We start from the raw sequence: 12070 nt of genomic DNA on the forward strand, positions 1-12070 counted from the left end.
TACCCGGGTTTTACAGGATCAGAATCGACACCAGAATAGGTTTCTGTGGGTTAATCCTTATAGAGTCTTGCTTTTTAGGGAATTAAAATCACTTTTTTCAGGTCGTTAAAATTTGGCATTCTGTGGTTAGTTTTGCAGTTCCACTTGCGTTAATTGGGACTGACTGAATGATAGGTTTGTCTACCTTAGTGGGAGGATTGGGGGATCATTCATATGATGGCAAAAGGGTTTGTATCTAATTGTCTGTCAGGTATCTGAGTTGATTGCGAGGACGATAAAGTCTGTTTGTCGATGACATTGGGGTAGTATTTAGTTTATTATGGGTTTTGTGAACTGATTTCTGAAGGAGCACCAATTTTGATATAAATTTTTCTGATAGGAGTAGCAAGTTCTTCACATCTCTGATGGCGAATTGCATGGCCTTGTAAGTCTTGCTCGATTTGAGAGCTGAGATTTTCAAACTCTCTACCGGGATGAGGAGAGATGGGATGTTGTATGGGTGACCCTGTTGGTAAGCTAGGAGAAGCTGTCTCTGGGAGATTGAGTCTACTGTTAGACTTTTCTGTACCTATTTCCTTATATCTTACTGTTATCTCGCGGTTCTTATTACCGGCCATATGAGTACATCTCCAATTTTCCTGGTCAATGACCGTTGACTCCATCCTACCGTCTTTTCCCAGTAAAGGGTCTGGTTCAGTGTTAGCGCTTGATTTAGAGCTATGGGCTCTGTGGTTAGTGGGAGATAATGTTAATTTAGATTAATGTGGGCTGTTACTCTTAGCTTTGGAGATTCTGAAATCCTGTTTTGACTGCTGGGGCTCTTTAGTGGCGATAGATTCTACCTTTGCAGATTGATTCATGTGTGGGGAGACGGCTTGTGGGTCATTATTTGGCAGGTTTCTTGAAGGAGGGCTGTTGAGAATGTGTTCTTTTAAGGTTGAGAAATATTTGTCGAATAGTTCTAGATCTTTGTTGGCGGCTTGTGTAAGAATCGTGCCGTTTTTGTAGCATGTTATGTTCATTGTAGCTCTGTTTTCGAGAGGGTGTTGTTAGCATCTTAATGCCGTAAGGAATGTTTCTCATTTCCTGTACCTTAAGCACGTTAGTTAGGGTGTCGCACCATTTTGCCATTTTAGTAGTAAAAAATATTAGGTCATTAATAATGGTGCCTTTTTTATGTTGACAGAGGGGTCTGAGATTAAAGTTTCTGGGTATTTTCTAAGTAGGTTGTGTTTAAAGGATTTGGTAGCATTTTTAGAGAGATTAGGGGGGTATGAGATGGTATAGGAATTCCCTCTTTCAGATTTCTGATATTTCCTTATGTTTGTGAGTAATGAAATTGGTCCTTATTTTTGTATCCTCACTTGCTATGTCTATCTTGTAGCAGGAGGAAGACTATAAAGATACCTTAAATTAGGTGTTTCCTAGGTGTAGTCTGTGATAGGGGACATACAACGTAAACTGATAAAACTCACTGAATGGGAGCTACTCCAACATGACTGCCTTAAAGCTAGGAGCTTACAGTGCAGTCCAGTTTCTATTTTTATTAGTTATCTTGGTTCCCTACTGTGGAGTCATATTTCAATGTTCATCAGTTTTTCTAGCTCCCCGAGGGTGAATGCTCTCTTTCTGTTACTGGTCTTATTGAGGTGGGCGTGTCCTTGCACAGTACATGGTGGCCATTTTGCAGCTCGAGGTAAGAGTGAGGGTAGATGCTGGGGCAATAAACCAATGTGGTTCCCTAGTAAATTTCAACTACCTGTTCCCTACTGATTATTTCACCAGGCATTTATTCTACACCAGTTATTTCTTTTCCTCTTTCCTTCTCCTTTAGCCTGAAGGCAGATATCCCCAGTGCTCTCTTATGACTGCTTGTTGATTCGTGCTCCGGTGCCGTTTTATATAGCATTGTGCTCCGGTGCCGTTTACATGACTCTCTCTGCACCAATTGAGTGCAGCCACACCGCCCCGTGCTGCACCGCCCCTGTGTCAGAGCCGGGAGCTGCTGCTGTGCAGAGAGACGCTCCTCAGTCGAATCCCACTGGGCCGAGTGCAATGACTCTTCCCCAGCAGCGCTCTCGCTGCTAAGCTCTGCCGCATCGTGTCGGAGAGACTCAGGTGATTGACTTTCCCAGCTGGTCCGGGTGTCTGCGTCTCTTCCCCCAGTGGCACGACCTCTCTGATCTCACCGCCAATTTCAGCTGTTATGCGGGTGAGCTCTCCGGCATCAGGAAGACCTTCCCTTTCGTTCAATTGGGGCAGCCCTTCCCTAGCAGCGCGACCCCACCAGTTGTTCACCTCGATCGCTGACTCTCAGCACAGCCCTAGGGAGCTCGACGGTGAAGATCAGAAGACTCCGGGAGGACTAATCGACTGCTTATCCGCTATGTTAATTCTCCAGACAAAATCACTGTTGCATCTGACTTGTATAGTTCCGTTTGTTGCGTGGCCGAGGATGTGGGGAAAGCCACTGCGATCCTGTCCCTCAGGAGGTCGATTTTGGTGCTTCTCCTCTGGCGGCCATCTTCTTCACAATGTCTGTCACATGTCCATGCAGACTAAGATACATAGGCATGACTTGCCGCAAAGTCAAAACATGGATTGGAGAACACCGTAGCTATATCAGGTGCAAGAAAGCCGCCACAAGGAAGAGTAACCACTTTCTTACTTCTCAGCATACAGCCAACGATCTTGAATGGATGATTTTGAAAACACTGGATGAGACAGACAGAGATGCCGAACGCATTCTTTTTCAAAAAGAACAAAGATGTGTCTACCGTCTTAGAACCTTTAATATAGGACTACATGACAATCTCCCCTGGTTAGCGTTTGGTCAGTAATAATAATAATAAGGGGCCGATTCTGATCTCACTCGGAAGGGCACCGAACGCGATCCGGCTGGAAAAAGTACAAGCCGTGCGCGTGTTTTCCGCCCAACTCGTACAGCTGTACGAGCGAGCAAGTACGATGCGAGCAACGTGAAATTCACCGACCGAGTAGTTTCCGGGTCCGAACCGCTCCGTACGTCTCGTCCGTAAGTGAACCGTGCCGTGCAATGGAAGCGATTTACAACCGAGCCAGTACGATCCACGCGTCGGACAGCCGGTGCGAGCCGAAGTTTCCGGCTCGCAAAACGTCCGGGAAGTTGCCTTTGGGGGTCCGCGTCGGACCCCTGTCACCCGCAGCCTTACGACTCGGACACAGGGGGAGACCCAAGGGTCTCCCCAACACAGGCATGTACGGTGCAAATAGCACCGACGCGTACCCACTGTAGGGGGCACCCTTGTGCGAGACGTACCAATTCAGTCAATGGGAGCCCATGTACGTGTCGTACGACCAGCTCCCATTGACTTCTATGGGAGTCCGACCGAACCGAGTCCGGCAGCATGCGGCCGCATCGTACTCGCTTAGTCGGACTGCAGGACTCCGGCTCGGTCGGAAAACACTCCAGATCCAGCTCAGTCGGAGAGCTTTCCGACCCAGATTAGAATCAGCCCCTATGTATTATCATGATTAGGGCTCCCGGTGTTATGGGATTTATTTTTTTGGCATTTCCGTCTGTATTTATCCATATTTATTTTTCGGGCATTTTATCTGTATCTATCCACATTTATTTTTGCCACAAGCAAAAGTTGACCCTGCAGCTAGTATTTTTCCACATTTATTTAAATTGACAATGCACACATGCACTTGGTTGTTATTGGCCAACACAATACATTCATCTGAAAAATTTGCCATTTGCAGAATGTCCCAAATACGCTTAAAAGTGCGATCACAAGCCATTTGTCTCAAAGCCTTGCAGTTTCTGTCATCAGTAGAGTGCCACATCCTCTCACACTGCCTTCAGCTACAATCCAATTGTGCCCCACTATAAGCACATGGAAGCAACTCTATTCAAATTATGCACTAGACTAGAGTAATATGCTGCCTGAAAAAAAAGGAACAGCGTACTGGAAAAAAGCAAACACTCACAGGGAATACACCATAGTGCTTTTACACTCATTATTCAGAAATCAATGAGTGTATTTGCTTGAAAAGCTAACAACATGAAAATACCAGTAGCGCTTCACTGGCAAACTCTGAAAGGTGGCGCTAATGTGTTTGGTGGAAAATAAAACCAAACTGGCCACTTTGCGACTACTCGGTCTTGTTTTATTTAGTTATGTATTTTTTGCTTGCATCTTAAAACCTTTTTCCTCTCCTCTTGAGGCGTTTGCAGCAGCGTTTGCAGCAAACGTATTTCTCCTTTTTTGGATCCATTTCACAGAGGAACGAATGATGGAAAGGAGAGGAAAGAACAATCACGGTTTTCTACAAGTGAGGAGGAGCGCAATAGAAAGAGAGGGAAGAAAGAGGGGGGGCAGCAGAAGTGGACACTGTCCTTGTCTGGTCCAGTAAAAAAGGAAGAGACCGCAACGGTTATGGGGTATGCAGTCCAGCCACAAACTCTGCAAACACTCCAGTCAGTGGCGTAGAAAGGCTTTGAGTTTGTGGCCATATTGTTCTTGCAGCCACACATACACCGTGTACTGCTCTGCAGTCCGCCCACAAACTCGGCAACACTCCACTGACGTAGCTAGGCTTTGACAAACCAGGGGGTGCCGGCATTCGATTCCTGTTTTTGCCGCCCCCAAAACTGCATACAGATCACTGACAAAATATCGAGAAGGAGAATATCGACCTACAACAATATCGAGGAAAAGATATAGAATGCCATATATCGATTGCCTATCTCCAAACAGGTAAGTACAAAAATATAGAATCCAAAATATTGTTGTAAAAAATATAGTTAGTCAAAATATCGAATTTTTTAAATGCCTTAAAAGTAATGTAAAATTAATGAAATTATACATATAATTAAATAAAACATACTTAAAAATACTTAAATACCTTTAAAATGAATAAATAATTAGGGGTCGATTCCGATCCTGTAAAAAGGCCCTACGAATAGTCGTACGGAGCGTTTTCCCCATACGACTCGTACCAGGTAAACTCATTTCACAACCTAGGAAGTACGATTCGTACAGAAAGCCTTTGTCTGTACGAATCGTACAAAAGACCGTACAGCAAAAAAATACCTACGATGCCGATCCGGAAATGCTTGTACGCGACGTACGTACGTATTTCACCAGCGTTTTCCGGCCCAGCTAGTACGATTCGTACCGACGTCACTCCGTACGGCTCTTTGTTTACGGGAGCCAAGCACAGCCGGAAAAGCAGAGTCCGACGCGAATGGCAACGCCACGGAGCCCCGGTACATGACGTACAGCCATGAACCCCATCGTATGTGTCATCCCGGTCCTCCTGGTCTACGACCTGGTGCACCGCACCCGACGCACACGCCGCAGAAGGTGAGAACAACATGTGTGGGTACGTGCGTACCATACGTACCCCTACGGCACCATGCCAACAGTGGTACGGACCGCACCCACGCATAAATACGTGGGTACGGTGTGTACCCCTACGGCCCCATGAGTCCTCAGGTACGGACCGTACCCACGCATGTATGCGTGGGTACGGTGAGTACCCCTACGGCCCCATGAGTACTCAGGTACGGACCGTACCCACGCATGAATGCGTGGGTACGGTGCGTACCCCTACGGCCCCATAATTAATCAGGTACAGACCATACACACACATTAATACGAGGGTACGGTGTGTACCCCTACGGCCCCATGAGTCCTCCGGTACGGACCGTACCCTCGCATACATGCCTGGGTACGGTCCGTACCACACGTACCCCGTTATGGCAGCAGGAAAATTTGGATACGAGGCGTACACACGCCAGGAATGTGGGCATAGAGGACTGGCCCAGCATGTTACCTACAAATTGATGTGTGTGTGTGTGTAGGTCCTGGCCAGCAGTGTACAGCTCCAAGGGGGTGCGTGGATGGGTGCAGAGGCCTCCCAGCAGTGCCCAGACATATGAGGGGTGGGTGCATATCACTCCCAGCAGTGCCCAGACATATGAGGGGTGGGTGCAGAGGACTACCAGCAGTGCCCAGACATATGAGGGGTGGGTGCAGAGGACTCCCAGCAGTGCCCAGACATATGAGGGGTGGGTGCAGAGGCCTCCCAGCAGTGCCCAGACATATATCGTGTACCTGTCCAGTTTGTTTGTTTGGACCAACTTCGCTACCTTGGTGCCGGATCCCTTGACACGGTCCGTCATGGCGCCAAATCTGAGCCGTCGCCAGGCAAGAAACGGAGGGGGCGGACAGGCGAAGCCCGCAGTTTCCCGACCGGGATCAACACCGGTGGCTTCGCACCAGCGGCCTATGCATTTGACGTTCCGCTCCGCAGGCGCCAGACAGCTCGGGCAGTTCACGGGTCAAAAGGTACCCCAAAGTCCCAAGGGATGAGCCTCACCGGGCCCGCGGAGTGGGCACCGCACCCTAGGCCACATCCACTCGAACCAATAGGGAAGACGGCACGGGGAGCCAGAAGAGGGGACCCGCAAATCCCGAGCCTGCCAACCGTGGGCAAGGTGAGGGGGGAGTCACGCCCCGGGATGATGCTGTATCACACTAGTGGCCCTCACTAGGCGCCCCTCGGTTCGTGCTGATGCTGGTGAAGGGGGTTGTGATCAAGCAAGCATTGCAGTGAGACCGCTGTTTCCTCTCAGTGGGCAGTTACTGGTAGTTCCACACCATGCCAGGGCCCCCGCGATGCCACTCCGCCCAGTTGCCGTCCACGGTGGTATACTAAGGTACCTGCCGTCGCCCTCGGCTGTCCAGTGCAGTGCGCCCCAACACCTGGTATTTCCCACGGCCACAATGCAATAGGAGCGAGGAAGTCAATGTCCCCAGATCAGGCCGACAGCATCAGGGGCGCGCCACCAGTTGGTGCGTCTTGGCTCAGACGCGCTGTGTCGCGGTACCGCACCTGCAGTATCACTGTAGGTCCAGGATCCCCCCAGTGCACCATGCAGCGAGGTCCGTGCTCAAGCAGTGTCCCGGCAGCCCCACCGACCGCTCGAAACCGGATGCAGCATCCGCTATTGAAGAGGTGGGTCCCTCCGTGGGTCGCCGCCAAAGGCTGCCCTCAATTCAGGCACCAAACTGGAGGTATCGTCGCTAAAGCCGCGCCGCCGCCATTTTAAGTCTCGCGGCCGGCGCGCTCAAGTCAGGACTCAGCGGGGGTTACTCACGGCTCCAGATGACGCTCAGTAGGGCCACCAGTGTCACCATTTCTTTCAGAGCGGGCAGGGTTCTTCAGGCAGCGCCAGCAGGGGGGGAGGGGTCACAGCCGCGGCATTGGCCGTGGCGTCAGCGCTGAAGGGGGAGGAGCGGCCCGGATCTCCTCGGCGGCCGTAGCCGCCACCACAGGCCCCGGCTGCCGAGCCGCAAGTAGGCCGCGATCTGGGAGAGGCGCCCGCTCCCTTGTTGTCAATCGTCCACACGCCGGGCTGGGCCGGACGGGCTCCGCCAGTGGTCCGACACACGGGATCGCGTCTGGGTGCTACGGATCAGTGCACAGGATAGTTAATAGCTGAGGCGGACAACGGAGCTCACATACTGCGCAGCCATTCCCGGTCCCTGCTTGGCCACGCCCCCCTAGCTTCTGGTTTAATAGTGATTCTAACTGTACCTTCACTCTTGATTAATCCTATTTCTTTACCTGTGAAATCTCAGACCTCCTCATTCACGGTGTGTCTTAAATCAAGAGGCAGGTGACATTTTGTAAGAATTGGGAACAACCAAACCTCTCAACTCTTTTGATTTTAATTGCTATACTGAATCTTCATCTTGGGTTAAAGTGCACCACTATCAGGTGTTCAATAGATCACACAATTCCTCTTGCAAAGCAAGTCTCTGCCATGTAAATTATCAGAAGTCATTCACACAATATGAATTGGTGATAATTCTCTATCAACCCTATTTTAAGTAGAGATGGGCGGAATGTTCCGTTCCGCCTTCGGAATTGGCATATTTTTGGCCACTCTGTGTTACTCTTTAATGTGGAGTTCTGGCCAAATCCCACCAATCACCATGTGGTGAAATTGTTTTCCAGAGAGGCTACAGAATATGGGAGTTGGCAAGCGCAAGGAAGATTTGATTCCCTCAAGCACGATTTTCAAATGTGGGCTGCAGTTTGAGTAGATTTGCTGCCGCTTGAGTAGATTTTCTACTCGAGTAGCAACAAAATCAACTTGAATGGTGTTAGAATCCAGATTCCCTGGGTGGCACAGGTGAGTACCTGGGACAAACAGGTGGTCCTTCTTCCAGTCAGGGTAAGGGGTTACATTCTAATAATAACCCCCGCTCACCCTCTAGGTAGCTTGGCACGAGCAGACAAGGTGTTATCTTAGGCGTAATGGTTAAGCATTTGTGATCACATACAACAATCCAATGTCACCCCCACAAATGGACTCCACACTGGGTGTATCAAAAATATACTTTGTTTATAGATTTCAGATTTATCACAAGACCCAATAACGTGTAAAACGGGCCCACAATATTACTTGGCAAAAAGAGTTCTTAGCTCAGCGTAGTGTTACAAGGTCCGTGCACTTCGTTCCCGGTTCTGTTGGGGGAACGGGTCTCACTCGATCGGTGGGCGCTCCAAGGGGGAGCGTGCACCTCGTGGTGCGATTGGGTACAGTGCCTTTATCTTGTGGAAGTCGCCACGAAGGCTGCGCGGCATTCAGTGCGATCTCTGATGCGGGGTCGTCCTGGCGAGGCGTACTACGGTACTTGGCGACCTTAGGCGTGCAGGCTCAGGGGACGGGCATCTGGGGGCACTTTCCAGCGGGTTGTGGCGTCCGTGCTGTGCCAGTGAGGGGTAAACTGAAGATCACGATGCGGGGCACAAACACTCGTACGCTCCTGACAGGGGAGACGCCCGGGATCACCACACGCGCCGCGGCTTTCCCCAAAGCAGAGAGAAGGCGCGTACGCAAGCAATGTGGTTCGTAGGGGGGTAAAGCAAGTACGGTCACAGTCCTTCCGTTACGGTGCGAGTTGCGACTCGTAGGGGCCAATAGTCACGTTGCCCAGGCTAGGTGAGACCCTCCTTTGCGGTGTGAGCTACGGCTCGTAGAGGGGCACAATAACGTTGTTCGGACCGGACAGCGGATGCAAGCTTTCAGTGGAAGTACGCTTCGTTCGGTAAGCGCACGCAGCAGTTCTCTTCCAGATTACAGGGAAAACGATCCGTTTTCCTGCACTCTCACACGGCGGTGAAGTCCACTGGACCTGGGACTTCGTTCAGGGGGCAAGCTCAGCACAAGCCCTTGGAGATCATAAACAGCACAAGTTGAAGCAAAGTTTATCAGCAATCTTTCTCCTCTCCTTCAGCAGCAGGGCAACCACTGCAAGCCAATCCCCCAGGTCAGGGACAGTATTCCTCCCACAGCTTTCCCGGTTCCTTCTCCTCAGGCAGAGGTTCGCCTTGTAGCAGGATCTGATTTCTTAGGAGCAGGGCTCCTACATTTATACTACATTTCTTTTGTTCTCCCAGGTCAGGGGGGGCCTTGCCTAGTTCAGTCCAGTTCTGAAGCACTTTGCTTACGCGATGCAGGCTTCTTCAGTCAGGGTGCAGAGCAGAGTCCTCAGACGCTCCACAGGGGGCGGAGCAGGCATTGTGGTGGCAGAGTACAGTCCTATTCAGAGTCCAGGTGCACTCCTCCCACCCATCTACCCCCACAAATGGACTCCACACTGGGTGTATCAAAAATATACTTTGTTTATAGATTTCAGATTTATCACAAGACCCAATAACGTGTAAAACGGGCCCACAATATTACTTGGCAAAAAGAGTTCTTAGCTCAGCGTAGTGTTACAAGGTCCGTGCACTTCGTTCCCGGTTCTGTTGGGGGAACGGGTCTCACTCGATCGGTGGGCGCTCCAAGGGGGAGCGTGCACCTCGTGCTGCGATTGGGCACAGTACCTTTATCTTGTGGAAGTCGGCACGAAGGCTGCGCGGCATTCAGTGCGATCTCTGATGCGGGGTCGTCCTGGTGATGCGTACTACGGTACTTGGCGACCTTGGGCGTGCAGGCTCAGGGGACGGGCATCTGGGGGCACTTCCCAGCGGGTTGCAGCATCCGTGCTGTGCCAGTGAGGGGTAAACTGAAGATCACGATGCGGGGCACAAACACTCGTACGCTCCTCACAGGGGAGACGCACGGTATCAGCACACGCGCCGTGGCTTTCCCCAAAGCAGAGGGAAGGCGCGTACGCAAGCAATGTGGTTCATAGGGGGGTAAAGCAAGTACGGTCACAGTCCTTCCGTTACGGTGCGAGTTGCGACTCGTAGGGGCCAATAGTCACGTTGCTCAGGCTAGGTGAGACCCTCCTTTGCGGTGTGAGCTACGGCTCGTAGAGGGGCCACAATCACGTTGTTCGGGCCGGACAGCGGGTGCAAGCTTTCAGGGGAAGTACGCTTCGTTCGGGAAGCGCACGCAGCAGTTCTCTTCCAGATTACAGGGAAAACGATCCGTTTTCCTGCACTCTCACACGGCGGTGAAGTCCACTGGACCTGGGACTTCGTTCAGGGGGCAAGCTCAGCACAAGCCCTTGGAGATCATAAACAGCACAAGTTGAAGCAAAGTTTATCAGCAATCTTTCTCCTCTCCTTCAGCAGCAGGGCAACCACTGCAAGCCAATCCTCCAAGTCAGGGACAGTATTCCTCCCACAGCTTTCCCGGTTCCTTCTCCTCAGGCAGAGGTCCGCCTTGTAGCAGGATCTGATTTCTTAGGAGCAGGGCTCCTACATTTATACTACATTTCTTTTGCTCTCCCAGGTCAGGGGGGGCCTTGCCTAGTTCAGTCCAGTTCTGGAGCACTTTGCTTACGCGATGCAGGCTTCTTCATTCAGGGTGCAGGGCAGAGTCCTCAGACGCTCCACAGGGGCGGAGCAGGCATTGTGGTAGCGGAGTACAGTCCAATTCAGAGTCCAGGTGCACTCCTCCCACCCATCTACCTGTCAATCGTGCTATTCACCACCAGGCTACCTAGCCCTGCCCATCTGGGTTTCCCCAGGCCTGTCACTCACGCAAGCCAGACAGCAGATACACATCACGCAGAGGCGGGCTGAAATGGATAGGCAAGCAAAGGCCGGCTTTCTAAAAGTGGCATTTGCAAACGCGGAATATTAAAATAAACCTCACTAAAAGGTGTACCTTATAATTCTGAGTTCAGGCATACTAAACTCTATTTTCTACCATGTTCCTTGGGCCTATTAGGATCATAGGATGTAACAATCTTAACAGCCCATTCTGGCCTATGAGAACAGGGTAGCCTTACAATAGTGAAAAACGAAAATGGCTGTATTTCACTATTAGGACATGCCACACACATCAGGGCTTGTCCTACCTTATGCTTACAATGCACCCTGCCCTTGGGCCTACCATAGGGGTGACTAATATGAAGTTAAGGGAAGGTTTTAGGGACTGGCAAGTGTGGGCACTTGCCCAGTCAGCATGTCAGTACCAGACTGCACGCAGGTTCTGCAATGGTAGACCTTAGATACATTTTACCAGGCCGCTTCTGTGGGTGGCGCAACCAGTGCTGCAAGCCCACCAGCGGTATTTGTATTTACACGCCCTGGCACTCCTGGTGCACTTTACTGGGGTCTGATAGTAAACCAAATAAGCCAATCATGGGATCCAACCAACATATACATTTTACATAGGGAGCACTTGCACTGTGGCACTGGTTGGCAGTGGCACAGTGCTCTGAGCGGCCAACACCATAAAAACACATGAGGCACAGCGACAAAAAGTGGAAGGGAGACTCACGCCAAGGTGCCAGGTCTAACACGTGTCCCCTCCAGCTGAAAAGTGGGGAGAACTACCCTACCCCAGGGAGTTCCTCATCACTAAGGCGGAAAAATCTGGACAGACCGTCAGCATTGGCGTGATCTGTACCAGGGCGATGTTCCACCGTGAAATCCATACCCTGTAGGGAAATGGACAACCTCAACAGCTTTGGATTCTTACCCCTCATATGCATCAACCATCTAAGGGGCCTGTGGTCTGTCTGAACCCGGAAGTGAGACCCAAACAGGTATGGTCTTAGCTTCTTCAGCGCCCAGACCACAGCAAATGCCTCGCGCTCAATAGCAC

This window comes from Triturus cristatus, chromosome 1_1 (assembly GCF_964204655.1).
Source record: "Triturus cristatus chromosome 1_1, aTriCri1.1, whole genome shotgun sequence".
Lineage (NCBI taxonomy): Eukaryota > Metazoa > Chordata > Amphibia > Caudata > Salamandridae > Triturus > Triturus cristatus.